Genomic DNA, 25,488 nt, shown 5'->3' on the forward strand with positions numbered 1-25,488 from the left:
TTTAAGAAGCTAGTGACACAAATTGATCACAAATTGATCACAAATTGTGGCTGTGGTGACGTGCAGAATTCGAAGCATTTTGCTTTCAAAATACATGAAAGAAAATGAGAAGAATATGAGCAGAGAAGTTTAACTTGAGTTGAAGTTAGGACGTTATAGTTGTGCAAGACATTGGTGAGGCCGCATGTGGAGTATTGTGTTCAGTTTTGGTCACCCTGCTAGAGGAAGGATGTTCTGAAGAAGGGTCTCGACCCAAAACAACACCCATTCCTTCTCTCCAGAGATGATGAATGCATTTTTTGTCTCCGTCAGTGGAAGGATGTTGTTAACCTGGAATTACCTTATTTATGGATATTTATGGATATTAGGACAGAGACCATCTACAAGGATATTGCCAGGACTTGAGGGCCTGAGCTACAGGGAGAGGCTGAGCAGACCAGCACTTTATTCCTTTGAGTGTAGGAAGTTGAAGGGGGTCTTATCGAGGTTATTTCAAAACTCTAAGATGTTGATCCTCAGGTCCTTGGCAATTATCAGCTTTCAATTTGACTTGTTTCTCGAGAACAATTTTTTTGACTAATACTGAGTTATTTTCTCTCAGCTTAATTCTCTGATGTATAACTTACCATAAGCAAGTTTTTCATTGTACCTGTAGCTCACTGTACTTTTGCATATGACAATAAATATAACTTGACGATATCTGGTAGGGTTTGTGTGTCTTCTATCCATAGTTTACCCTAGTTTTATGTTATAACCATATAACAATTACAGCACGGAAACAGGCCATCTCGGCCCTTCTAGTCTGTGCCAAACACGTATTCTCACCTAGTCCCATCTACCTGCACTCAGACCATAACCCTCCATTCCTTTCCCGTCCATATAACTATCCAATTTATTTTTAAATGATAAAATCGAACCTGCCTCCACCACCTTCACTGGCAGCTCATTCCACATGGCTACCACTCTCTGAGTAAAGAAGTTCCCCCTCATGTTACCCCTAAACTTCTGTCCCTTAATTCTCAAGTCATCCCTCCCTACATTTTAGGGGGCAATTTTACAGAGGCCAATGAACCTACAAACTCACATACCTTTGGACCCACGCAGTCACAGGGAGAATGTACAAACTCCACATAGACGGCACCCGTGGTTAGGATTGAACCCAAGTCTCCGGTTCTGTGAAGCAGAAACACTGTCAGCCATAGATCGTTGAAGCAGTCGAATGCTTCATTTTTTTGCAATTTGTTCTGGACATTTGTAAATCTGGTTACTTTGTAAAATTAAGTTACATTTTGAATGAAATGAATTGGCCCATCGACAGATTGTGTCCAGATACTGTGAAGGAAGGAACTGCAGATGCCGATTTAAACCGACGATGGCCACAAAAAGCTGGAGTAACTCAGCAGGACAGGCAGCATCTCTGGAGAAAAGGAAAAGGTAGCCCTTCTTGAGACTGAGAGTCTGGGGAAAGGGAAATGAGAGATATAGACGGTGATATAGAGAGATGAAAAGCAAATGAATGAAAGATATGCAGAATAGTAACAATATTAAAGTAGGTCATTGGTAACTGTGGATGAGGCGAAAACGAATTACCATGAGACTAAAAAGTCAAAATACTGTTGTTCTGAAATGGAATTTGCCATTGTACAAATAAACATATAAGCATGGATGTATTATGAGTGTTGATATAAAAATTGCAACCAAAGATTGTGCAGACACTGAGGTTTGCTGACAGGGACAGTGTTAAACAGGGAAGGTTTCTGTCAAAAATAATGTTATACATTTCGGTTTCTTTCAATGTACCTTTAATTTTTAATTTCATCATAAGATCAAGTAAAATTCCTCCTGACAAAGAATTACGATGCTGTTTTAGACCTTCGTCCAATGCCATTGTTTAGTGAGGAAAGATGTTTCAACACAGCCACTGTCCTTTCCCTAGGGTAGTGGATTTGAAAGGACATCAGTTTAAGGTGAGAGGGGAAAGATTTAAGAGAGATCTGAGGGAGTTTTCTTTCTGCACAGAGGGCGGTGCGTGTGTGGAACAAACTGACGGAGGAAGTGGAAAAGGCAGGTACAATTACGACATGTAAACGACACATGGTTAGGTCAATGGATGGGAAGGTTTGGAGGGATATGGGCTAGAAGCAGGCAAATGGGATTATCTCAGTACGAAAACCTGGCTAACATTGGCGTGTTGGGCCAAAGGGCCTGTTTCTATGCTATATAGCTCTACGACAGTGAGATCACCGGCTGCTTGCCTTGGCTAATACATATGGTGGACATCAATAACATATCAAAGTAACAGTATGGTGAACACAAAATTCTAGAGTAACTCAGCTGGTCTGGAGAGAAGAAAATGGTGACGTCTTGCGTCAAAACACTTCTTCAAACTGGACTAGCATTTGCAGCATCTGCAGTTCTTTCCGACACATATTCTAACCACACAACATGGTGGCGCAGCAGTAGAGTTGCTGCCTTACAGTGCAAGGGACCCGGGTTCGATCCTGACCACTCAGTTTGTACGTTCTCCCCGTGACCTGTGCGGGTTTTCTCCGAGATCTTCGGTTTCCTCCCACACTCCAAAGATGTACAGGTTTGTAGGTTAATTGGCTTGGTATAAATGTAAAATGTCTCAAGTATATGTAGGGTAGTGTTAACGTGCGGGGATCGCTGGTCGGTGTGGACTCGGTGGGTCGAAGGGCCTGTTTCCATGCTATATAGAAACATAGAAACATAGAAAATAGGTGCAGGAGGAGGACATTTGGCCCTTCGAGCCTGCACCGCCATTCAATATGATCATGGCTGATCATCCAACTCAGTATCCTGTACCTGCCTTCTCTCCATACACCCTGATCCTTTTAGCCACAAGGGCCACATCTAACTCCCTCTTAAATAGAGACAATGAACTGGCCTCAACTACCTTCTGTGGCAGAGAATTCCAGAGATTCACCACTCTCTGTGTGAAAAAAAGTTCTCCTCATCTCGGTTTTAAAGGATTTCCCCCTTATTCTTAAGCTGTGACCCCTTGTCCTGGACGTCCCCAACATCGGGGGCAATCTTCCTGCATCTAGCCTGTCCAACCCCTTAAGAATTTTGTAAGTTTCTATAAGATCCCCTATCAATCTCTAAATTCTAGAGAGTATAAACCAAGTCTATCCAGTCTTTCTTCATAAGACAGTCCTGACATCCCAGGAATCAGTCTGGTGAACCGTCTCTGCACTCCCTCTATGGCAATAATGTCCTTCCTCAGATTAGGAGACCAAAACTACGCAATACTCCAGGTGTGGTCTCACCAAGACCCTGTACAACTGCAGTAGAACCTCCCTGCTCCTATACTCAAATCCTTTTGCTATGAATGCTAACATACCATTCGCTCTAAACTAAAAAATATCTCTAAACTAAAAAAAATATGAACTAAAAACTAAATACGGTGCCTAGCTCTACAATTTATGCACTTGGCATTATATAAAATTGTCTTTGTGTAAAGTGCAATGCTAAATTAGTATTTGCACAAAAGGCGAAAACATATTATCCGTTCTTAAATGGATTGCAGCTTTTAATTATGGAGGTGTTAACTTGATATTTGAATTGCTATCAACCTTATTCTCAGGCATTTTATCTTATCTCCAAAGGGTACGCTCATAATAAAACAGTTAGATTTATTCGAATGCAAATCGAGCTTTCATATTCTGGTTACATTTACTCACACGGCCTCAGCAAACAATAATTAAATAGTTTATAGAAGGGCGGCATTTTCTTCCTTCTCTCAGCTGCAGCGCTGTTTCCTAGCGCTGTCTTTTAACCTTGGATAAACAATGGGCCACAATGTGAAAAAAGGATTATACAACACACACTGGCAACGGAACATTTTGTAATATGTAGCTTTGAAGTTTTCTCAAAGCAAACTCTTCCACAGCAGAAAGTTCAGCCAGTTTTTATTTTTCTTGGCCAAAACCTTAGGCAATTGGATATTAAATACTGAAAACACAAGAGAGAATATTGAATATGTTAAAAGCATTTTGCAATAAGATGAAAATGCCAGACTGGTGTTGACCAATGCTGCCCAGAGAACTATTCATCTGGAAATAAGGAGATGCAGCCCTAAATAAGCCTATAAGGAATAAAGGATAGAGTTATTGATCTATGTTGAGTTGGATGATTGATTGATTGATTGATTGATTGATTGACACAATCATTCATTGAATGACACTTTACTGTCATGTTTGATTGGATTCAATGTATTGTCATTGTACTTTTCAGTGCAACAAAATGGTTTAGCCTGCAGTCATAACATAGAATAAATGACAAACACTCAACACAGTTTAAAGTCCCAAAGTCATTGTCTCTTCCCTCCTTGCTCTCCCTCTGCGCTGAGGCAATCCAAGCCTCCGATGTTGTGACCCCGCCGGGTGATGGTAGGTAAGTCCCGCGGCTGAATCCGTGCTCCGCAAACGGGCCGGTTCAAACTCCGCGGCCCGGGGCGGTCGAAGCTGCCGAAGCTGCCGCCCTCCAGTCCAGCGGACGCAGCTGTAGTTGCGGGAGCTCCGGAAAACAGAACTCGAGCTCCCGATGATGTCGTCCACTGGCCCGCGCCCGAGCCTCCGAGGTTCCAAAGTCGGGTCGTACGTTGGGTCGCCCCGCAACCACAGCCCCGAAGTCGGCCAACCTCGCGTTGGTAAGTCCTGGCTCTGTCTCCGGAGCCTCGAGGACGGTCGCAGTTGGGGGCCGCCAGCTCCGCGATAGGCCTCAGCGCAGACGGACACGGAGACGGGGAATACGGCAAGAAAGGTCGCATCCCCCCCCGAAGGAAGAGTCAAAAAACATGTTACACCCGCCCCCCCGCCCACACACACACATACACAACTAAATAAACCAAAATAAACTGTAACAATGGGACTAGAGAAAACAAAAAACAGAAAAGACAAACGGACTGCAGGCGAGCCACAGCTGCAAGGCAGCGCCGCCACTTCTAGGTTCTAGGTTCAGTGAAATTCCTTCTTTTGCAAACATTACACAATTATGCCTAGAGTCACCGCCACATAAAGGCCATTGACAAAGTTACAAAAGTATTCAAAATTGTTCCTCTTCAACTTCCACGCCCGCCCCCCTCTGGGTCCCTCTTTGTTCTTGGTGGCCGGGGGGATGGGGGGTGGGATGCAGAGGGGGGGGGGGGGGGGGGGGTCAAAGGACATGTTTCCACGCTGTATCACCAAACTATACCAGAAGACGTTGAAATAAAGTTCTGCTAATTTAGATGATTAAAATGGCATACTCTTCAGACAAATGTACAGTTCCTAAATTGCTTTAGACACGTTATAGGCGGCACGGTGGCGCAGCGGTGGAGTTGTTGCCACATGGGCCTGTCTCACCTAGGCGATTTGTCAGCGGACTGCCGGGACAGGGCAAGCGGGGGGAGCTCTGTCTGAGATGTACGGAGCCAGAGATACACGGCTGTGAATCTTGGCGGACATGTAACATTACCGGTCGGTTATCCTTGGTTCTGAAAACTACTGCTTATGTTTTTTTTTTACCAATGAGCCAATGAAATTCACCTGTCAGCACCTGCTGCAACCTACGAGAACCTTCGACCTACTGGCAACCCACTAGCACCTCCTGGCGACCCACCTACGTACGAGAATTCTCGCTACGCTCCATGGCGGCTTCAGTCTAGTCACCGCTAATTTTTCAACGTTGAAAATTTTGTTGCGACCATAATGAGGCCGCGACTAGTTGCCAGAATGCGGGAACTTCTCACGACCAAGAAGGCGACTCCCCGGCAACCACCCGCGAACATGTGGCGACCATGTGGTGACTGCATAGTCTCCTACAGGCGCCTAAAAAGTCGCCTAAGTGGGACAGGCTCATCGCAGAGCAGGAGGCCCGGGTTCGATCCCGACTGTGGGTGCTCTCTGTACGGAGTTTGTACGTTCTCCCCATGACCCGCTTGGGTTTCCTCCGAGATCTTTGGTTTCCTCCCACACTCCATAGACATACGGGTTTGTAGGTTAATTGGCTTGGTGTAAATGTAAATTGTCTCCAGTGTGTGTAGGATAGTGCTAGTGTGTGGGGGTCGCTGGTCGGTGCTGACTCGGTGGGCCACAAGGCCTGTTTCCGCGCTGTATCTCTAAACTAAACAAAACTAAACATTAACAAACCAACCATTGTCAATCTCAGTATTTACAGTATGTAGGGATCCATATTTGCTTGCAAACATTCTGGCAAGTACCTAACGAAGGCACATTAGCATCTGATCAAATATCTGTTTGCACCCCATGGCATTTACACAGATTTCGATCACCGCCTGTGAGATGTGACAATGTCAACTCAATCTACTGTTTGTCCTACAAATACATCAAAAACCATCAACCAGTGTGGAGACACAACCGATCCTTCTTGACAGTTTGGTCCTCGTCGCTGTAAGTAGTTGGATCAGTTTGGTTGGTTGGGTGGAGACAAGCTTCATGAAATGTAACAGGAGCTGTCAGGTATGGCCCACTCAGTCTGGCATCAGCTGTCAGTCTGGGTGACTGGTGCGAGATGCTTTCTGAATCGTCAATTAGGCCAACATACAGTGACAGGACAGCAGCCACTGGCAATGAAGGGAAGGAAGCAGAGCAGAAGATCATTCTACATGTTGCTCAAAACAGGACAAGTTGCTGCTTTCTTCATGTGCAGGAAGGAACTGCAGATGCTGGTTTAAACTGAAGATAGACACAAAAATGCTGGAGTTACTCAGCGGGACACAGAGATCGGCGAATCTCTGGAATACTCTGCCACAGAAGGTAGTTGAGGCCAGTTCATTGGCTATATTTAAGTGGCCCTTGTGGCTAAAGGGATCAGGGGGTATTGAGAGAAGGCAGGTACAGGATACTGAGTTGGATAATCAGCCATGATCATATTGAATGGCGGTGCAAGCTCGAAGGGCCGAATGGCCTACTCCTGCACCTATTTTCTATGTTTCTATGTTTCTATGACAGGCAGCAAGACTGGATAGAAGGAATGGGTGACTTTTCGGGTCGAGACCGTTCTTCAGACGTTTCTTTCTTCAAACTGAAATTCCCATATTTCAATCGGACTTTATCTCATACAAAATGTTGCACACATTAACCTTTCTCTGTACACTATAGACAGGTTGATTTTAGTATATTTTGTATATCTTTGTATATCTTTTAGTATAGTTTAGTTTAGCGATACAGCATAGAAACAGGCCCTTCAGCCCACTGAGCTCTCACTTACCAATGATCCCCGCACAGTATCACTACCTTACACACACACACACAAGACATTGTTACATTTATACCAAGCCAACTAACCTCCAAACCTGTTCGTCTTTGGAGTTTGGGAGGAAACCAATGATCTTGGAGAAAACCCACGCAAGTCGCAGGGAGAACGTATAAACTCCGTACAGACAGCACCAGTAGTTAGTGTCGAAACCATTCTTCAGACGTTCTGACTCGAAACCTCATCTATTTCTTCTCTCCAGAGATGCTGCCTGACCCGTTGAGTTACTCCAGCTTTTTATGTGTTTCTTCAGTATAAACCAGCATCTGCAATTCGTTCCTCCACTATAAGGTATCATGTTTAACTTGTTCCAAGGCAGGTGATAAGGTTTCATGGAATGCATGGAAAAGATTTAGAACTCTCCATCTTTCATTATGCCTTCAAACTCATTAACTTGAGATCCCATGAAAGCAGGACCTATTCTAAGTGTTATGGGGAAGGACAATGTGGAAAAAAACATGAACCATTTTGATAAAGAGTCATAATTACAGTGTGGAAACAGTCCCTTTAGCCCAACTTACCCACACCGGCCAACATGTCCCATCTACACTAGCCCACCTGCCTGTGTTTGGCCCATATCCCTCATATTGGACAAAGTCAGCATGGATTTACGAAAGGTAAATCATGTCTGACGAATCTTATAGAATTTTTCGAGGATGTAACTAGTAGCGTGGATAGGGGAGAACCAGTGGATGTGGTGTATCTGGACTTCCAGAAGGCTTTCGACAAGGTCCCACATAAAAAATCAGTATACAAACTTAAAGCACAAGGCATTGGGGGTTCAGTATTGATGTGGATAGAGAACTGGCTGGCAAACAGGAAGCAAAGAGTAGGAGTAAACGGGTCCTTTTCACAATGGCAGGCAGTGACTAGTGGGGTACCGCAAGGCTCAGTACTGGGACTCCAGCTATTTACAATATATATTAATGATCTGGATGAGGGAATTGAAGGCAATATCTCCAAGTTTGCGGATGATACTAAGCTGGGGGGCAGTGTTAGCTGTGAGGAGGATGCTAGGAGACTGCAGGGTGACTTGGATAGGCTGGGTGAGCGGGCAAATGTTTGGCAGATGCAGTATAATGTGGATAAATGTGAGGTTATCCATTTTGGTGGCAAAAACAGGAAAGCAGACTATTATCTAAATGGTGGCCGATTGGAAAAGGGGGAGATGCAGCGAGACCTGGGTGTCATGGTACACCAGTCATTGAAGGTAGGCATGCAGGTGCAGCAGGCAGTAAAGAAAGCGAATGGTATGTTAGCTTTCATTGCAAAAGGATTTGAGTATAGGAGCAGAGAGGTTCTACTGCAGTTGTACAGGGTCTTGGTGAGACCACACCTGGAGTATTGCGTACAGTTTTGGTCTCCAAATCTGAGGAAGGACATTATTGCCATAGAGGGAGTGCAGAGACGGTTCACCAGACTGATTCCTGGGATGTCAGGACTGTCTTATGAAGAAAGACTGGATAGACTTGGTTTATACTCTCTAGAATTTAGAAGATTGAGAGGGGATCTTATAGAAACTTACAAAATTCTTAAAGGGGTGGACAGGCTAGATGCAGGAAGATTGTTCCCGATATTAGGGAAGTCCAGGACAAGGGGTCACAGCTTAAGGATAAAGGGGAAATCCTTTAAAACCGAGATGAGAAGAACTTTTTTCACGCAGAGAGTGGTGAATCTCTGGAACTCTCTGCCACAGAGGGTAGTTGAGGCCACTTCATTGGCTATATTTAAGAGGGAGTTAGATGTGGCCCTTGTGGCTAAGGGGATCAGGAGGTATGGAGAGAAGGCAGGTACGGGATACTGAGTTGGATGATCAGCCATGATCATATTGAATGGCGGTGCAGGCTCGAAGGGCCGAATGGCCTACTCCTGCACCTAACTTCTATGTTTCTATGTTTCTAAACGTGTCTTATCCATGTATCTGTCTAAATGTTTCTTAAACATTGCAATAGTCCCTGCCTCAACTACCTCCTCTGGCAGTTGGTTCCATACACCCACCACTCTTTGTGTGAACCAATTACTCATTCTGGTTCCTATTAAATCTTTTCCCCTTCAACTTGGACCCATGTCCTCTGATGTTCGATACTCCTACTCTGGGGAAGACAATCTGTGCGAGTATTTTGATTTTTTTTTTTAATTCTCACTTGCAAGTGGAAGGCAACCTCATCTCCACTACACAGCTACATCTCTTCACCTGATATAAGCTGTCCAGGGTCTGACCTCCGCAGAGGAGCATGGGTGAAGTTCAACAGACTTGGTACTGGAGTTGGGCGGTGGAGATGCGGACTCCGCCAGAGCCCAGCCGGTGAATGCAGAGCAGAACAACAGAGAGCCAACCATGTCATCTCTGGGTGCCCGCTCTACCACCCACCAAATGGAGCTCAGGGCCTGGCAGACATTGACACAGAGACAACAACCTGGCTGCTCAACATCTGGCTTGAGACCTAACTATTCCTTTGGTTAACGTTTCGTTCACAAGAAGAAGACGTGCTTTATCTTTAATGTGTTTGTTGCTGTGAGGTGGATGCCGGTGATGATGGCTCATCGTTGAGTAGAGAGTCCAGAGTCAGCCACCCCAATGGGTGTGGAGTCACATATTAGCCAATGCTTGTCGGATTGCAGATCAACCTCCCAGACAGACATTCAGAAACCAGATGGAATTTTAACGACAATCTGGTAGCTTCACGGTGGCCATTACTGAAACCAGCTTTTAATTCCTGATTCATGTAATTACTTGAATTTAAATCCCCCAACTGTCTTGGTGGGATTAACGCTCGTGTCTTTGGATCGATTGTCCAGGACTCCGACAGCTGGTCCAGCAACATTTGCTACCATACCCGTGGCGATACACTGCCCACACACGCTCAGCAATACACTGAGCAATTAATTGATCTTATTATGCCTGACTATCTGCCATTGCTCATCACGCCAGGTTCCTGTCCTGCTTTCCCGCAGCCTCAGCTGAGATCACTTTAAATCCAGTCACGTCTCTTTCTCTTATTTTCCACGCTGAAGAATGGTCCCGAAACAAAACGTCACCTATTCCTTTTATCCAGCGATGCTGCCTGACCTGCAGAGTTAATCCAGCAGTTTGTGTCTCTCTTTCCCCCACTATGCCTGCTTGATCCAAACATCTTGCCGATCCTACACATGATCTTTAAAAGTGAGATACTTTTCATACCTTTCATTTATTTGCTCTTTGTACCTTTTCATACCTCTAGTTTCCCTCTGCTCTGGCTCTCAGTCTGAACAAGGGTCTTGAGCCGAAACGTCGCCTATTCTTTTTCTCCAGTGATGCTGCCTGACCTGCTGCATTCCTCCAGCAGTTAGTATCTATCTCCGGTGTAAACCAGCATCTGCAGTTCACTCCTACATACTTTTCCAGCATTGGATACGGAATATTTGAGTTCTCTCCACCATTGTTCCCCTTGAACATCCAGCAATAATTAGCAACTAATGGAAAGAAGGATACACAATGCTGGAGTAACTTAGCGGGTTATTGGATAGGTGACGCTTTGGGTCAGGATCCTTGTTCACAATGAAGCAGGGTCTCGACCTGGAATGTTATCTATCTATAGTTACTCCAGCACTTTGTATCCTTCTTTGTAAACCAGAATCTGCAGTTTCTTGTCTCTAACTAATGGAGAGGGCAGGAGACTTGAACTAAAAAACAAAGTGCTGGTCGGCGGACAGGCAGCATTTATGGAGGGATTGGACGAACAACGTTTTGGGTCGGGACCCTTCTTTGGACTGCAGTCTCTGGTATCTCTAGGACCAGAATATTGCCTGATTTCTTTTGATCAGCATAACTGATGTCAACTATGGCATCAGCCTACAACGTTCAGCAAATTTCCCACAAACAGGGATCAAACGGAACACCTTTTAGCCTGTCTTTGCTCAGGGTTTAGATTTTCTTCACCTTATTGGCCCTCTGTCAGAGACTTGGGAAGGCCGTGTATCACATTGTAATCGTATAAAAATAATAATGACATCAAGTCACACAATGCTGCACACAGTGCAAAATGTAATGCAATGTCACATGTCCATTCACATTTCTCATACCATTGACCTGTTGATCACAACTTATTTCTTAAAGTTTGCAGAACTGAACTGACTCTATGGTAAATTCAGTGTGAGAGTTGCAAAGGGGTTGCTGACAATATCGGCCTGGATAGAGGGGATGTGCAGAGGATATTCCCACTCGTGGGAGAGTCGAGGACCAGAGGTCACTCACAGCCTCAGAATTAAAGTATGTTACTTTAGGAAGGAGATGGGGAGGAATTTCTTCAGTCAGATGGTGGTGAATATGTGGAATTCATTGCCAGAGAAGGCTGTGGAGGCCAAGTCAAAGTATATTTTTTAAGGCAGAGATAGATAGATTCCCGATTTTGCAGGTGTCAGGGGTTATGGGGAGAAAGAAGGCAGGAGAATGGAGTTAGGAGGGAGAGATAGATCAGCCATGATTGAATGGCAGAGTAGACTTGATGGGCCATATGGCCTAATTCAGCTCGTCGTAACATCTTACAAATGAGTTGACTGGTAGCTTCAGAATTGGGATTGGAGTATTGTGATGGGAACATTAGTTAGCAAAGACGATAAAATAAATACAATGGACAAGATGAATAGCTATCGGGGAAGAGATTGGATAAACTGGAAGGTCTGGCATAAAATACACATTTGCGAGGTTCTGATTTTTTTTTTTCAAAATGAAGGGAAACATAAAGGGTTTGGAAGTGGAGAGTTTTGGAGAGTGGAGCTGAGTAAAGATGCCAATGTTGGGGTGATGGGCAGAAGAACAAAGGCTGAAGGGACGGAGAATGTCAGATAGAGTGGAAGATTGTAATTCCCTGCATTGTTTGCATTGTTTGGGGAGGGGTGAGGTCACCTTGTATAGGTGAGGGGGGTGGGGGAAAGATTTAATGGGAACCTGAGAGGTAACCTTTTCACACATAGGGTGGTGGTTGTATGGAACGAGCTGCTGGAGGAGGTAGTTGAGTCAGGTACTAATGCAATGTTTAAGAAACATTTGGACAGGTACATGGACAGGACAGGTTTAGAGGGATATGGGCCAAATGCAGGTAGGTGGGACTGGTGTAGATGGGGCATGTTGGTTGGTGTGGGCAAGTTGAGCCGAAAGGCCTGTTTCCACACCGACTGTATGACTTTCTGACTGTGTGAAATGTAAAGCTCATTAGAAAATTCAGACTGTGAGTTCAGAACAAATTTAAGCTGATAGAGGGTGCAGGTTAGATAATAAGGACAAAATTGCAACCAGTTTTCGATCCGATGCATCCAAGGAACAAACCATGGCCAGAAATTTAGTCTGGGCTAAGGAGGTTGCCATGCCGACAGCAAAATAAACAGTGTTGATAATGGATGGGTTGTGGCGCCACCTGGTGGTTGGGCCACTTACTGAGCGAACCCTCGGCACTAGGACTGGCGGGGTCATGCGACTGTGTTTGGCGGGAAGAAGATGTCACGGGGTTGAGGGGTGTGCCCTGGTAGTTAAGGGCCTGTCCCACTGTACGAGGTAATTCAAGAGCTCTCCCGAGTTTAAAGAAAAATCAAACTCGTGGTAAGCACGTCGAATGTACGTCGCGGGTACGTCGGAGCTTGGGACGTCTCTTAGCGGCTCGTAACGCTAACGGCAGGCACTCGGGAAACGCGGTAAGCTCGTGAAGACTCGTGAACATTTTTCAACACGTTGAAAAATGTCCACGAGAGCCCCGAGTACCTACAAGCGGCTATTACCGTAATTCTCCAAGTTCGAATCAGGGGAAACTCGGGAGAACTCTAGAATTAGCTCATACAGCCCCATTAGTCAGAACTCTGGGTGAACCCTCACCAGACGCGTGTATTCTCCTCACTGTAGTGCTTAATAAAGATCACTTTTGATTCACAACGCGTGGCTCGTTGTAACGTTTAACAAAATGCAAATAAACTTGTAGCTTGCTTCAGCCCCAATAGTGGACTGGGGAAAGTGCAAATTATTTTCTTGAATTTAAGTCAACTTAATTGAAGGGACAAGAGCAAATGAAGTGGCCTCATTGACAACTGACTGGAAGATAGGAACCATGTTATAGGACAGATGTTGCCAAGCTGGAAAGGGAAGAATTCATGAGGATGTTGCCAGGATTCGAGGGCCTGAGCCTTCGGGAAAGTTTGAGCAGGTTAGGAGTCTATGCCTTGGAGTGCAGGAGGATGAGGGGTGATCTTATAGAGGTATACAAAATCATAAGAGGAATAGATCGGGTAGATGCACAGTCTCTTGCCCAGAGTAGGTGAATCGAGACCCAGAGGACATAGGTTTAAGGTGAGGGGGGAAAGATTTACTAGGAATCTGAGAGGTAACTTTTGCACTTAAAGGTAGGTGTATGGAACGAGCTGCCGGAGGATGTAGTTGAGGCAGGTACTGTCGCAATGTTTAAGAAATATTAAGACAGGTTTAGAGTGTTTGGATCAAACACAGGCAGGTGGGACTAGTGTAGATGGGACATGTGGGCAGGTTGGACCGAAGGGCCTGTTTCTACGCTGTAAGACTGTATGAGTGGTGTCATGCCACAAAGGCAGTTGTGAATATGAAGGAACAGTTGTAGCATGAAGCAGATAGAGGGTGCAGGTTCGATAATAATGACAAAACTGCTTCCAGTTTTCGATCCAATGCATCCAATGGTTGTAGCATTATATTGATATTATAAATTACACATATTAGTAAGCAGCCAAGCATAGCTCTTTGCATGTGGAGATGACTGTATCAGTTAGGACAAGGAGTAACGTTAATAATGTTATGTGTGGTTATAATGAAGACCTTAATTGAAATAATTAAACAGAACTGCACAATGGCGAACATTCAGAATACAGATGAAACAATTCCTGTCAGCATATTCCTCCAAATAGCCCCAAACATCTCACAATTTTGTGTCAAGCTCCTTACAAAAAGTTAAAGGCATACCTGGATCAGAAGGTGAATCACTTTTGCCGCCACTACCAAGCATATTCGGTGAGATTCCAGAATACAGCAGTGACTGTGAACCTGCACCCTCAGAATTCAGTTCCTTCAAAAGAGAGAAAGTTCAAGTTCAAGTGAGTTTTTTGTCATGTGTCCCTGATAGGTCAATGAAATTCTTGCTTTGCTTCAGCACACAGAACATAGTAGGCATTTACTACAAAACAGATCAGTGTGTCCATATACCATAATATAAATATATACACACATGAATAAATAAACTGATAAAAATGCAAATAACAGATAATGGGTTATTAATAATCAGAGTTTTGTCCGAGCCAGGTTTAATAGCCTGATGGCTGTGGGGAAGTAGCTATTCCTGAACCTGGTTGTTGCAGTCTTCAGGCTCCTGTACCTTCTATGTTCTAGTTGCCGAACCAAGCCACGATGCAACCGGTCAGCATGCTCTCGACTGTGCACCTGTAGAAGTTAGAGAGAGTCCTCCTTGACAAACCGACTCTCTGTAGTCTTTTCAGGAAGTAGAGGCGCTGATGTGCTTTCTTGATAATTGCATTAGTGTTCTCGGACCGGGAAATATCTTCCTGCACGCCCAGGAATTTGAAGCTCTTGACCCTTTCAACCATCGACCCATTGATATAAACGGGGCTGTGGGTCCATATCCTACTCCTTCCAAAGTCCACAATCAGTTCCTTGGTTTTGCTGGTGTTGAGGGCCAGGTTATTGTGCTGGCACCATACGGACAATTGCTCAATCTCTCTTCTATACTCTGACTCATCCCCATCAGAGAAAGAGAGCAAAATGTTAACAAATAACCATATAACCATATAACCATATAACAATTACAGCACGGAAACAGGCCATCTCGGTCCTACAAGTCCGTGCCGAACAATTTTTTTTTCCCCTTAGTCCCACCTGCCTGCACTCATACCATAACCCTCCATTCCCTTCTCATCCATATGCCTATCCAATTTATTTTTAAATGATACCAATGAACCTGCCTCCACCACTTCCACTGGAAGCTCATTCCACACCGCCACCACTCTCTGAGTAAAGAAGTTCCCTCATAGGTATTATTTAGGGTATTACCCCTAAACTTCTGTCCCTTAATTCTGAAGTCACGTCCTCTTGTTTGAATCTTCCCTATTCTCAAAGGGAAAAGCTTGTCCACATCAACTCTGTCTATCCCTCTCATCATTTTAAAGACCTCTATCAAGTCCCCCCTTAACCTTCTGCGCTCCAGAGAATAAAGACCTAACTTATTCAACCTATCTCTGTAACTTAGTTGTTGAAACCCAGGCAACATTCTAGTAAATCTCCTCTGTACTCTCTCTATTTTGTTGACATCCTTCCTATAATTGGGCGACCAAAATTGTACACCATACTCCAGATTTGGTCTCACCAATGCCTTGTACAATTTTAACATTACATCCCAGCTTCTATACTCAATGCTCTGATTTATAAAGGCTAGCATACTAAAAGCTTTCTTTACCACCCTATCTATATGAGATTCCACCTTCAAGGAACTATGCACGGTTATACCCAGATCCCTCTGTTCAACTGTATTCTTCAATTCCCTACCATTTACCATGTACGTCCTATTTTGATTTGTCCTGCCAAGGTGTAGCACCTCACATTTATCAGCATTAAACTCCATCTGCCATCTTTCAGCCCATTTTTCCAAATGGCCTAAATCACTCTGAAGACTTTGGAAATCCTCTTCATTATCTCAGCGGGACGGGCAGCATCTCTGGAGAGAGGGTAACTTATTGGGTCTCGACCCGTCTTCAGAGTTCATTCTGAAGAAGGGTCTCGAACCAAAACATCACCCATTCCGTCTCTCCATCGATGCTGTCTGTCCCGTTGAGTTATTCCAGTATTTTGTGTCTACCTTTGATTTAAACCAGCATCAATGAAACTAGTTGTATTTGTTCATAGTATCTGTTGCTCAGATCTGAGAGGTGGAGAAAGGCAATGAAGACAAAGTTCTACTTGTGTTCTTTGACCTTCTTCAATGCCCTCAGTATTCATTAATATCAAAAGGGCCATAAAGACATAGAGCTATATAGCATGTAAACAGCTTCTCAGCTTGCCTTGTCCATGCCAACCAAGTTGTTGTACTGTGTTAGTCCCATTTGCCTACATCTGACCCATAGCTCTCTGGATAAAAGAAATGGGTGACGTTTCGGGTCAAGACCAGTCTGGAGAAGGGTCTCGACCTGACTCGTCACCCATTCTTTCCATCCAGAGATGCTGCCTGTCCCCCTGAGTTACTCCAGTATTTTGAGTCTATCTTCTGTGAAAACCAGCATCGGGAGTTTATTCCGACACAAAACATTCAACAGTTCTGATCATAATTCCACCAACTCCCTCTGATATACCACAACACACCCAATGTAACTCCAGGATTACAGAATCGACTTTGCAGAAACAAAGAACTGCAGAAGCTGGTCTAACAGCAAATGGAAAGGCCAGCGGAGTCAGAGTCAGAGTCTAAGCAATGGGTGATTTGTTAAAACTGGTGCGCATCAGGAGACCAGTCAAATGTGATCTACTGAGTGTGACTGGTACAGCGCTTACATTCTCAGCTGACAGGATTATGCAGAAACTTGATTAACAGTAAAATTAGATCTCGATAAAAGAATGGAGGATACAGAGAGACTTAATTAGGTTGCAAAATAGGTCTTGATTACGGATTTAAATGATTATCCACAAGTCTAACTTCGTGAAGTACCCTGCACTAATTCTGCTACCACCATCGTCTATTGCGACAAGTGATGGCTCCCACTGATTGTCGCCGGAAGCTTGCGTCCTTTTCAGGACGAACGATGACAGCGATGTCAACATTTGAATCATGGAAGATGGACACGAAAGAAGAAGTTGAGAGTTGATCCAATTTTCTTTGACAACGATAGATGCACGCTATAACATAATCAATGACGTTGCTGGAATGTGAGTGTGGTCACTGCTGCATTCCATGTCTCTACTTTTAGGCTTTGTCTGTGGTTCCCTGTCACCACATTAGCATAATCAACATCCCTATTTACTAGTTATTAGCCCTCACTATTCTTTCGCCAACAACACTGGTTAATACACAAAAGAACACAAAGTGCTGGAGCAACTCAGCAGGTCAGGCAGCATCTGTGGAAAAAATGGATAGGTGAAGTTTCGAGCTTTAGTTTTAGTTTCAGGTACAGCGTGGGAATGGGCTCTTCAGCCCACCAAGTTCACACCGACCAGCGATCCCCGCTCATTAAAGGGCCTGTCCCACTTGGGCGACATTTTAGGCAACAGCCTGAGAAGAGGTTGGCGCATCATCGTCGGGTCGTGACGCGTGGTAACGCACGGGTGACGTGCAGTGTCTCCACGCCGCCCCAGGATTTTGGAATGTTCAAAATCCTCACGCAACTTCTGCGTATCTTATCTTGTCGTGCGCCCTCTCGCACGATGACGTACGGGTGACGCATGGTGATGCATGGTCATTGCCTTTGCTAATTTATTGTACGTCATTGTGCGTCACCATGCGTCACTATGCGACAACGATGCGTCTTGATACGTCGCGATGTTGCCCCATATGACGCAACCCGTCGTGTCATGCCGTATCGTGCCGCAGGTGGACGTACATTGATGCCACTTGGCGGCAGTGGCATCACAGGCGCTGTTCTATGCTGTCGTATGCCGTCCTATGGTGACGCGTGCCTGTCCAATGGTGACGCATGGTGACTTGTGGAAATTGGTGACGCATGGTGACGTGGAGTGTCGTACCTTGACGCGGCTGTGACGTACTACGTGACGGTTTTTAGGCGGTTTTAGTCGTCGCCCATAAAATCGCAAAGTGGGACAGGTCCTTAACACTACACTAATTTTACATTTATACCAAGTCAATTAACCTACCGACCTATATGTCTTTGGATGTCTTTGGATTGTGGGAGGAAACGGGGGATCTTGGAGAAAACCCACGCAGGTCACGGGGAGAACGTACAAACTTTGTCATGCAGTCCAGATCGAACCTGGGTCTCTGGCGCTGTAAGGCAGTAGCTCCACCGCTGCACCACCGTCCTTGTATCTGCCCAGGACCCTTCTTAGGACTCACTGTAATTGTTGTCTACAGTATGGTTGCACTTATGGCATGATGATGATACTTTATTGTCACTTGAGCCGCGCTGGGTGCAGTGACATTCTTCGTTTTTGACTTGATTTGGTATGATTTGACTGGATCGTACGCAGAACACAGCTTCTTCACTGTACGGTGGACAATAATACACTGAATTAAACTAGCACCAAGCTGGAATGAAGAATGATGTGCAGCGGACCAAAGCCCACAACAGTTAATGATTCTGCCTCTCGAGTGTAGGCTCCGACAGTTCCCCCTCGACTCTCTGCCTCACCAACTTTCGTAGAGAGCCGTACATTTTCAACGCAACAGCCACCAATTTATCTTCCACTAATTTAGCACCTTAATGGACTGTTCTATTTGCTTTACTGATTGCTGTTCCACGGTGACTGGACAGGCAAGTATCAGTGGAATTGCACCGGATGAATGATTCCATTTCCGAAATGTAATTCCTTTTTGATCTGCACGGCAGCGTGAGAAAGGTAACATTTACATCTGGCTGCATTTAGCAAAAGGTGTCATAAAAATCTTATTAGCTGCAGAAAAATATGTCTTTCCCCTCAATAATGTTTCTCTCCGGCATGCTGACAGATATCAGCTGTACAATCTGGTGAGATCAGATGTTCGCTGTCACCTTTAGCTGTTTGCCCTAACACAGATTTATGACACGGGACATTGCCGGCTGAGCTGCTGAATCTGATTTTTTCTCTCTCTCTTGAACAGTGACTTTACTTACCTGGATTGTAATTGCAGTTGATTCCATGGAAAAAAATAAAGGAGGGGAGCCCACTGTGAGCACATCTGTATTTGTGGCCTCTCGTGGTTTTGTTAATGAACAATGAATTTTACCCTGCTGCTGTATGTCATTTACCAAGATTGCATGGAACGCAGAACAAAAATGGAAAGATCCTTCCTCCCTTCTGTGAAATTATTAACAAATGCAACTATTCCTCCACTTCCAATTGTTTCGGCTCTGCTGCTGAGAACATTGTGTGGGGAAATTGATGCACAATGACCAGTAAAGCCCTGTCCCATAGTACGAGTTCTTTCAAAGAGTTCTCCCGAGTTTGCCCTCATTCGAACTCGGAGATTTATGGTAATGACAGCTCGTAGGTACTCTGGGCTCTCGTTGAAAAATCTTCACGAGTCTTCCCGAGCTTACCGCGTTTCCCGAGAACCTGCCGTTAGCATTACGAGCTGCTAAGAGACGTCCCCGAGCTCCGAAGTACCCGCTACGTTCATTCTACGTGCTTACCACGAGTTAGATTTTTTTTTTTAAACTCGGGAGAGCACTTGAATGCATTCGTACAGTGGGACAGGGCTTTTAGCAAATCAGTAGACTGCAGTCGGCAGCAGGCAACACAACTTGTGTAGGAAGGAACTGCAAATGCTGGTTTACAATAGAAAATTGTGGAGCAACTCAGCGGGTCAGGCAGCATCTCTGGAGAAGAGGAAGAGGTGACTGTAATGGCAATATCTTCCTTTTCTAATGTCCCACTTTCCGTTGCCATTACTACCCAGGTAGGTCGGGGTGATCTTATGCAGATCTTAAGCGTAAATGGCTCCTGCAGTGACGTTTCGTGTCGAGACCCTTCTTCAGACTGAGAGGCAGGGGAGAGGGAAACGAGAGGTATGAAAAGGTTCAGAACAAATCAGAGCCGGCGCCGATGACCCAGGAAAGCTGGAGCCCACAATGGTCCATTGTTGGTTGTGGAAGAGAGAGTCAAGAGTCAAGAGTCAATTTAATTGTCATTTGGACCCCTGGAGGTCCAAACGAAATGCCGTTTCTGCAGCCATACATTACACACAAATAGACCCCAGACACAACATAATTACATTTAACATAAACATCCATCACATAACTGTGATGGAAGGCCAAAAAAACTTATCTCTCCACTGCACTCTCCCCCCCCCGATGTCAGAGTCAAAGTCAAAGCCCCCGGCTGGCGATGGCGATTGTCCCGCGGCCATTGAAGCCACGCCGGGTGGTGCGAGGTCGCACACCGGGTCTAGGTGTTGGAGCCCCCGGTGTGCGCTCGCAAAGTCCCGCGGCCGTTCCAGCCGCGCGGGGCAATGGTGTTAGGCCCCGCTCCAGGAGCTCTTCAACCCCGCAACACGGGCGGGAGAATTCGCCGTTGCAGGAGCCCCGAAAAGCGGTCTCCCTCCAGGGAGCCGCGCGGGGTCGTCCGAGCCGTCCGCAGACCTGCAGTAGCAGCCTCCGACTCAGCAGCAGCAGCGGCATCGGCAGCAGCGGCAGCAGCAGCGGCAGCAGCAACAGCAGCGCTCCTCCACCGCTCCACCCGCTCCGGTCTCGGCCAGCTCCGCGACGGCAACGGTGAGTCGGCACCAGAGTCCCCGGCTTCTTCCCGTTGGAGGCCGCTCCTCGTTGCGGCCTCAACGACACCGGAGACCCGACGAGAAAAGGTCGGGTCTCCAGTGCAGGGAGAGATTCAAAAGTTTCCCCCCCCCCCCCCCCCACCCCCCCCCCCACCCCCCACACACACACACACCCAACATAAAATAACAAAAAACTACATAAAAACACAGACAAAAAATAATAAAAACGCGGACAGGCTGCAGAGGCCGCTGCTGGCCAGAGCCGCGCCGCCTACCGGAGTACTGAGATGGATGATAACGAAGGGCTACGATAGGTGGAACTGGCTGGACAACAAGGGTGGGGGAGTGATGGAGAGAGAGGGAATGCAAGGGTCACTTGAAATCTGAGGAAGCCAATGAATCATTTCTCAGGGTGGAAATGTCAAAGACTGGGGGGCATTGAGTTTAGAGATAGAATTTTGTGATCAAGCATGAGAACTGGTCCTTTGGACCCCTGAGTCCACGCCAACCAACGATCCCCCATACACTAGTTTTATCTGTTTACCCACTGTCACATCTACACAATTTACAGAAGCTAATTAAAGGGGCTGTCTCACTTGGGCGATCTAAGCTGCGGGTTTAGACGAGTTTGTCCAGGACTCAAACTCGCAGCATGGTCGACACGAGGTCCTAGGAGGTCGTATGAGGTGGCTGGAACTCTCCTTCATGCTCGAGGGAGGTTTCCACCTACTCATGGCCTCAGCTAGGTCACGGAAAAGATTTCAGGATGTTGAAAAATTTCTCGCGAGTGAAATTTGGTCGGCATGGGTCTTTTTCACTCGTAGTGCAGTGGAGTGGGGTCATTATTTACTTACAGGCAGTCGAGGGCAGCCGTAGGCAATCTCCTTCGCTGACCGGGCATTTTGATTGGCTCATTGGTGTTTTCACGACCTAGGAAGACCTACCGGTGTGTGTGTCTACGGTCGGTAGATGCAGCTCACGGTTCAGTCGATCCACCTCGCGGTTTCAACGTGGTCGATCCAGCTCGAGGCTTTCCAGGAGTGCCCTCGAGCTTGAAGGTCGAAGGCATTCTTCTGGACTCGCGGATTAGGTCGCCCAAGTGGGACAGGCCCTTTACTGACAAACCTGCACGTCTTTGGAATGAGGGGGGAAACCGGAGCACCCGGAGAAAACCCATGTGGTCACAGGAAGAACGTACAAACTCCGTACAGACAGCGCCAGTAGTGCGGATCGAACCTGGATTTCTGGTGCAGTTAGGCAGCAACGCCACCATTGCGCCATCCTTGTGCCACAGTGCCGCATAGCTTCAACAGGAAGACGGCAATGTTGTAAGAAGATACACAGGGCAGGTTTTTTTACACAGAGGGTGGTGAGTGCCCAGAACATGCTGCCAGTGATGGTGGTGGAGGCGGATGCATTAGTGGCACTTCAGAAGCTTTTGGATGGGCATGCAGATATGCATATATGCTGAGCATGTGGAGCATGTGGAGCATGTGGAGCAAGTGGAGCAAGTGCAAGTGCAGGCAGAGGAGATTTGTTTATCTCGGCATCATGTTTGGCACAGACATTGTGGACCAAAGGATCTGTTTCTGTGCTGGACTATGTATGAAGGGATGGTTCATGTGTGAGCTGAGGGAAATGCATGATTAGTTTAGTTTAGAGATACAGTACGGAAACAGGCCCTTCAGCCCACCGAGTCCCACACTACACACACTAGGGACGATTTTACATTTACACCGAGCCAATTAACCTGCAAACCTGTGCGTCTTTGGAGTGTGGGAGGAAACCGATGATCTCAGAGAAAACCCACGCAGGTCACGCGGAGAACGTACAAACTCGTACAGAGAGCACCCGTAGTCAGGATCGAACCTAGGTCTCTGGCGCTGTGAGGCAGTACCTCTACCGCTGCACCACTGTGCCGCCCAGTCTTGTTATCAGGCTATTTTGCAATGAGAGGTATAACAATTGTGTCTGATATAATCTTTACACATTCAAAATGCTGGATGCTAAATAAAAGAGTGAAGCTGCCAATCCTCTCTTTCCTCTAGTGAACAGCATTGAAGAGAGATAAGGCGATAATGCAGTTGTGGCAATTGTTTGTTCTGTCTCCCTTATGAACCTTTGATTACATTCGCTTCAAGGAATTTGGTCCAAAGAAAGTCACTTTTGAATGCTGACTAAAAACTGTGATTTCTTTGATAATATTTCTTCCTGGACTGTGAATATTAGGCAATTCATTAGTTTGTCCTGGTGTGCTAACTGGCCAAGGAGATTAAAGGCGAGGCAAGAGACATCGGTGGTCTACAAGGGTTCGGAAGCAGAAAGCCACAAGGTCCTTTCCGGGGAATTCATCACCACAGGTCTGAAGAAGGGTCTCAACCCGAAACCTCACCCATTCCTTCTCTCCTGAGATGCTGCCTGTCCCGCTGAGTCACCAGCTTTTTGTGTCTATCTTTGGTTTAATCCGGCATCTGCAGTTCCCTCCTACACAATTCATTGCCACAGACGGCCGTGAAGGTATTTTCAAGGCGCATATTGGGTCACGACCCAAAATGGCACCTACCCTTTTTCTCCGGAGATGCTGCCTGACCCGTTGAGTTACTCCCGCACTTTGTGACTCTCTTTCTAAAACGTGGGCAGTTTTGTCTAACATCAATAATTAGCAAAGTGCTTAGGGATGGGATGACAGAAAATGTAGGGAAAATAATTATCTGCATTATGCAAAACTGATATAGATTTTTGAAAGGCAAACCTTATTTGACAAACCCACGGAGGTAATTTGAGGATGAAACTGGTAGAATACATAAGAAACAATTGTAGACATCGTCTTCATGCATTTACACAAAGATTTTGGTCAAGTCCCAGGAAGAGGAGAGTATGTAAAATTAAAGTGCATGGGGAGAGGGTAATATGTAGGCATGGACTGATAAATCAGTCAGACACGAAACCGTGGAGTAACTCAGCGGGACAGGCAGCATCTCTGGAGTGAAGGAATGGGTGACATTTTGGGTCTTTAGTCTGAAGAAGGGTCTTGACCCGAAACATCACCCATTCCTTCTCTCCAGTGATGTTGCCTGTCCCGCTGAGTTACTCCAGCTATTTGTGTCTATCTTCAGTTTAAACCAGCATCTGCAATTCCCCCCTACTGATAAATCAGTGGGCAGGCAGAAGGTAGTAGAAAGTGGGAATAAATGGAATGGCAGGAATAACTAGAGTAGTATTTCAGAGATTAGTCTTTAGGCCCCAGTTATATGGAACATATAGAGAACAACATTTGAATAATGAAGTAAATTTAATATTTCTAAATTTCCACAGACATTAGACTGGTGAGATTATGAATTACAGGAAGGGTGCAGAAAATTAAAAAGTGATGTAGACTGATTGAGCAAGTCAACTAAAAAGCATGTTGGTAATGTGGTTATAAATGAGGTTATCCATTCTAGTGGGATAAAGCAAAGGTCAGTGTATTATTTAAAAGTTGTTAGATTGGGTCACTTTGATGTAAAAAGAAATAGACAATGTCCTTGTTCAACAACTGCTGGAAGTAAAAATACCAAATCAGCAAATGTTAACAATAGCAAATGGTTTGTTGGCCTTCATAGCAAGAGAATTTGAATGAAAGAGTATTGCAGCTCCTCAGTAAATCCACATGTGGTGCATAGACGTTGGGAGGTCACGTTGCACTTGTATAAGATGTTGGTGAGGCTGCATTTAGAGTATTGTGTTCATTTCTGGGCACCATGTCATAGGAAAGATGTTGTCAAGCTGGAAAGGGTACAGAGAAGATTCACGAGGATGTTGCCAGGACTTGAGGGTCTGAGCTATAGGGAGAGGTTGAGAGGGATGGGTCTCTATTCCTTGGAGCGCAGGAGAATGAGGGGTGATCTTATCGAGGTGCATAAAATCATGAGAGGAATTGACTGGGTCGATGCACAGTCTCTTGACCAGAGTAGGTGAATCGAAGACCAGAGGACACAGGTACTGTACATTTAAGGTGAAGGGTAAAAGATTTAAGAGGAATCTGAGGGGTAATTTTTCACACAAAGGGTGATCTTCTTCTTGCCTATGGCATGCACAACCTAAAGTTGTAGGACAACTTATATTTGATCTTATTTGACTGTGCACGCCAGATTGATTGCATTCGCCAAAACAGGGCGGACCACGTGAAGGTTGCAATCTCCCACCCCACAGAGGGTGGTGGGTGTATGGAACAAGCTGCCAGAGGAGGTAGTTGAGGCTGGGATTATCCCAATGTTTAAGAAACAGTTAGCCAGGTACATGGATAGGATAGGTTTGGAAAGATAGGGATCAAATGTGGGCAGGTGGGACTAGTGTAGCTGGGACATGTTGGCCAGTATGGGCAAGTTGGGCCGAAGGGCCTGTTTCCACTCTCTATCACTATATGACTCTATGACAAGTAAAGTTTGCGAGAATGATTCCTGGGATGATGAGACTGCCTTTTGAAAAAAACATTTGTCACCAGAATTTAGAATAATGAGAAGGAATCTCATTAAAACATATATTATTCTGACAAGCTTAGATAAACTGGATAAAGGGAGAATATTTCTCTTAACTGGGGTGTCGACAATATTTGATTGCTGTTTCGGTATTTAGGACGGAAGAGTTGAGATTGAGGTGAGAAGGAAGGGCGGCACAGTGGGAGAGCGGTGGAGTTACTGCCAAAAGGGCCTGTCCCACTGTACGAGGTAATTCAAGAGTTCTTCCGAGTTTTCCCCTGATTCGAACTCGGAGAATGTCCGTAGCGGGTTCGTAGGAGTTTGTGGATGTCTCGTAG

At 45.5% G+C, this 25,488-nt stretch overlaps 1 protein-coding gene across 1 annotated transcript in view; it reads right to left on the minus strand.

The window, feature by feature from the left end:
• Positions 1–25,488, minus strand: part of tenm1 (teneurin transmembrane protein 1) — a 1,787,780-nt gene that overhangs the window by 878,744 nt on the left and 883,548 nt on the right. The window contains exon 5 of the mRNA XM_055643570.1: positions 14,231–14,333. The gene's annotated coding sequence lies outside the window, so the exon portion shown is untranslated. The remainder of the gene's footprint in view (positions 1–14,230; positions 14,334–25,488) is intronic.

The sequence above is a fragment of the Leucoraja erinacea genome, chromosome 12 (genome assembly GCF_028641065.1).
Source record: "Leucoraja erinacea ecotype New England chromosome 12, Leri_hhj_1, whole genome shotgun sequence".
NCBI classification, from domain to species: domain Eukaryota; kingdom Metazoa; phylum Chordata; class Chondrichthyes; order Rajiformes; family Rajidae; genus Leucoraja; species Leucoraja erinaceus.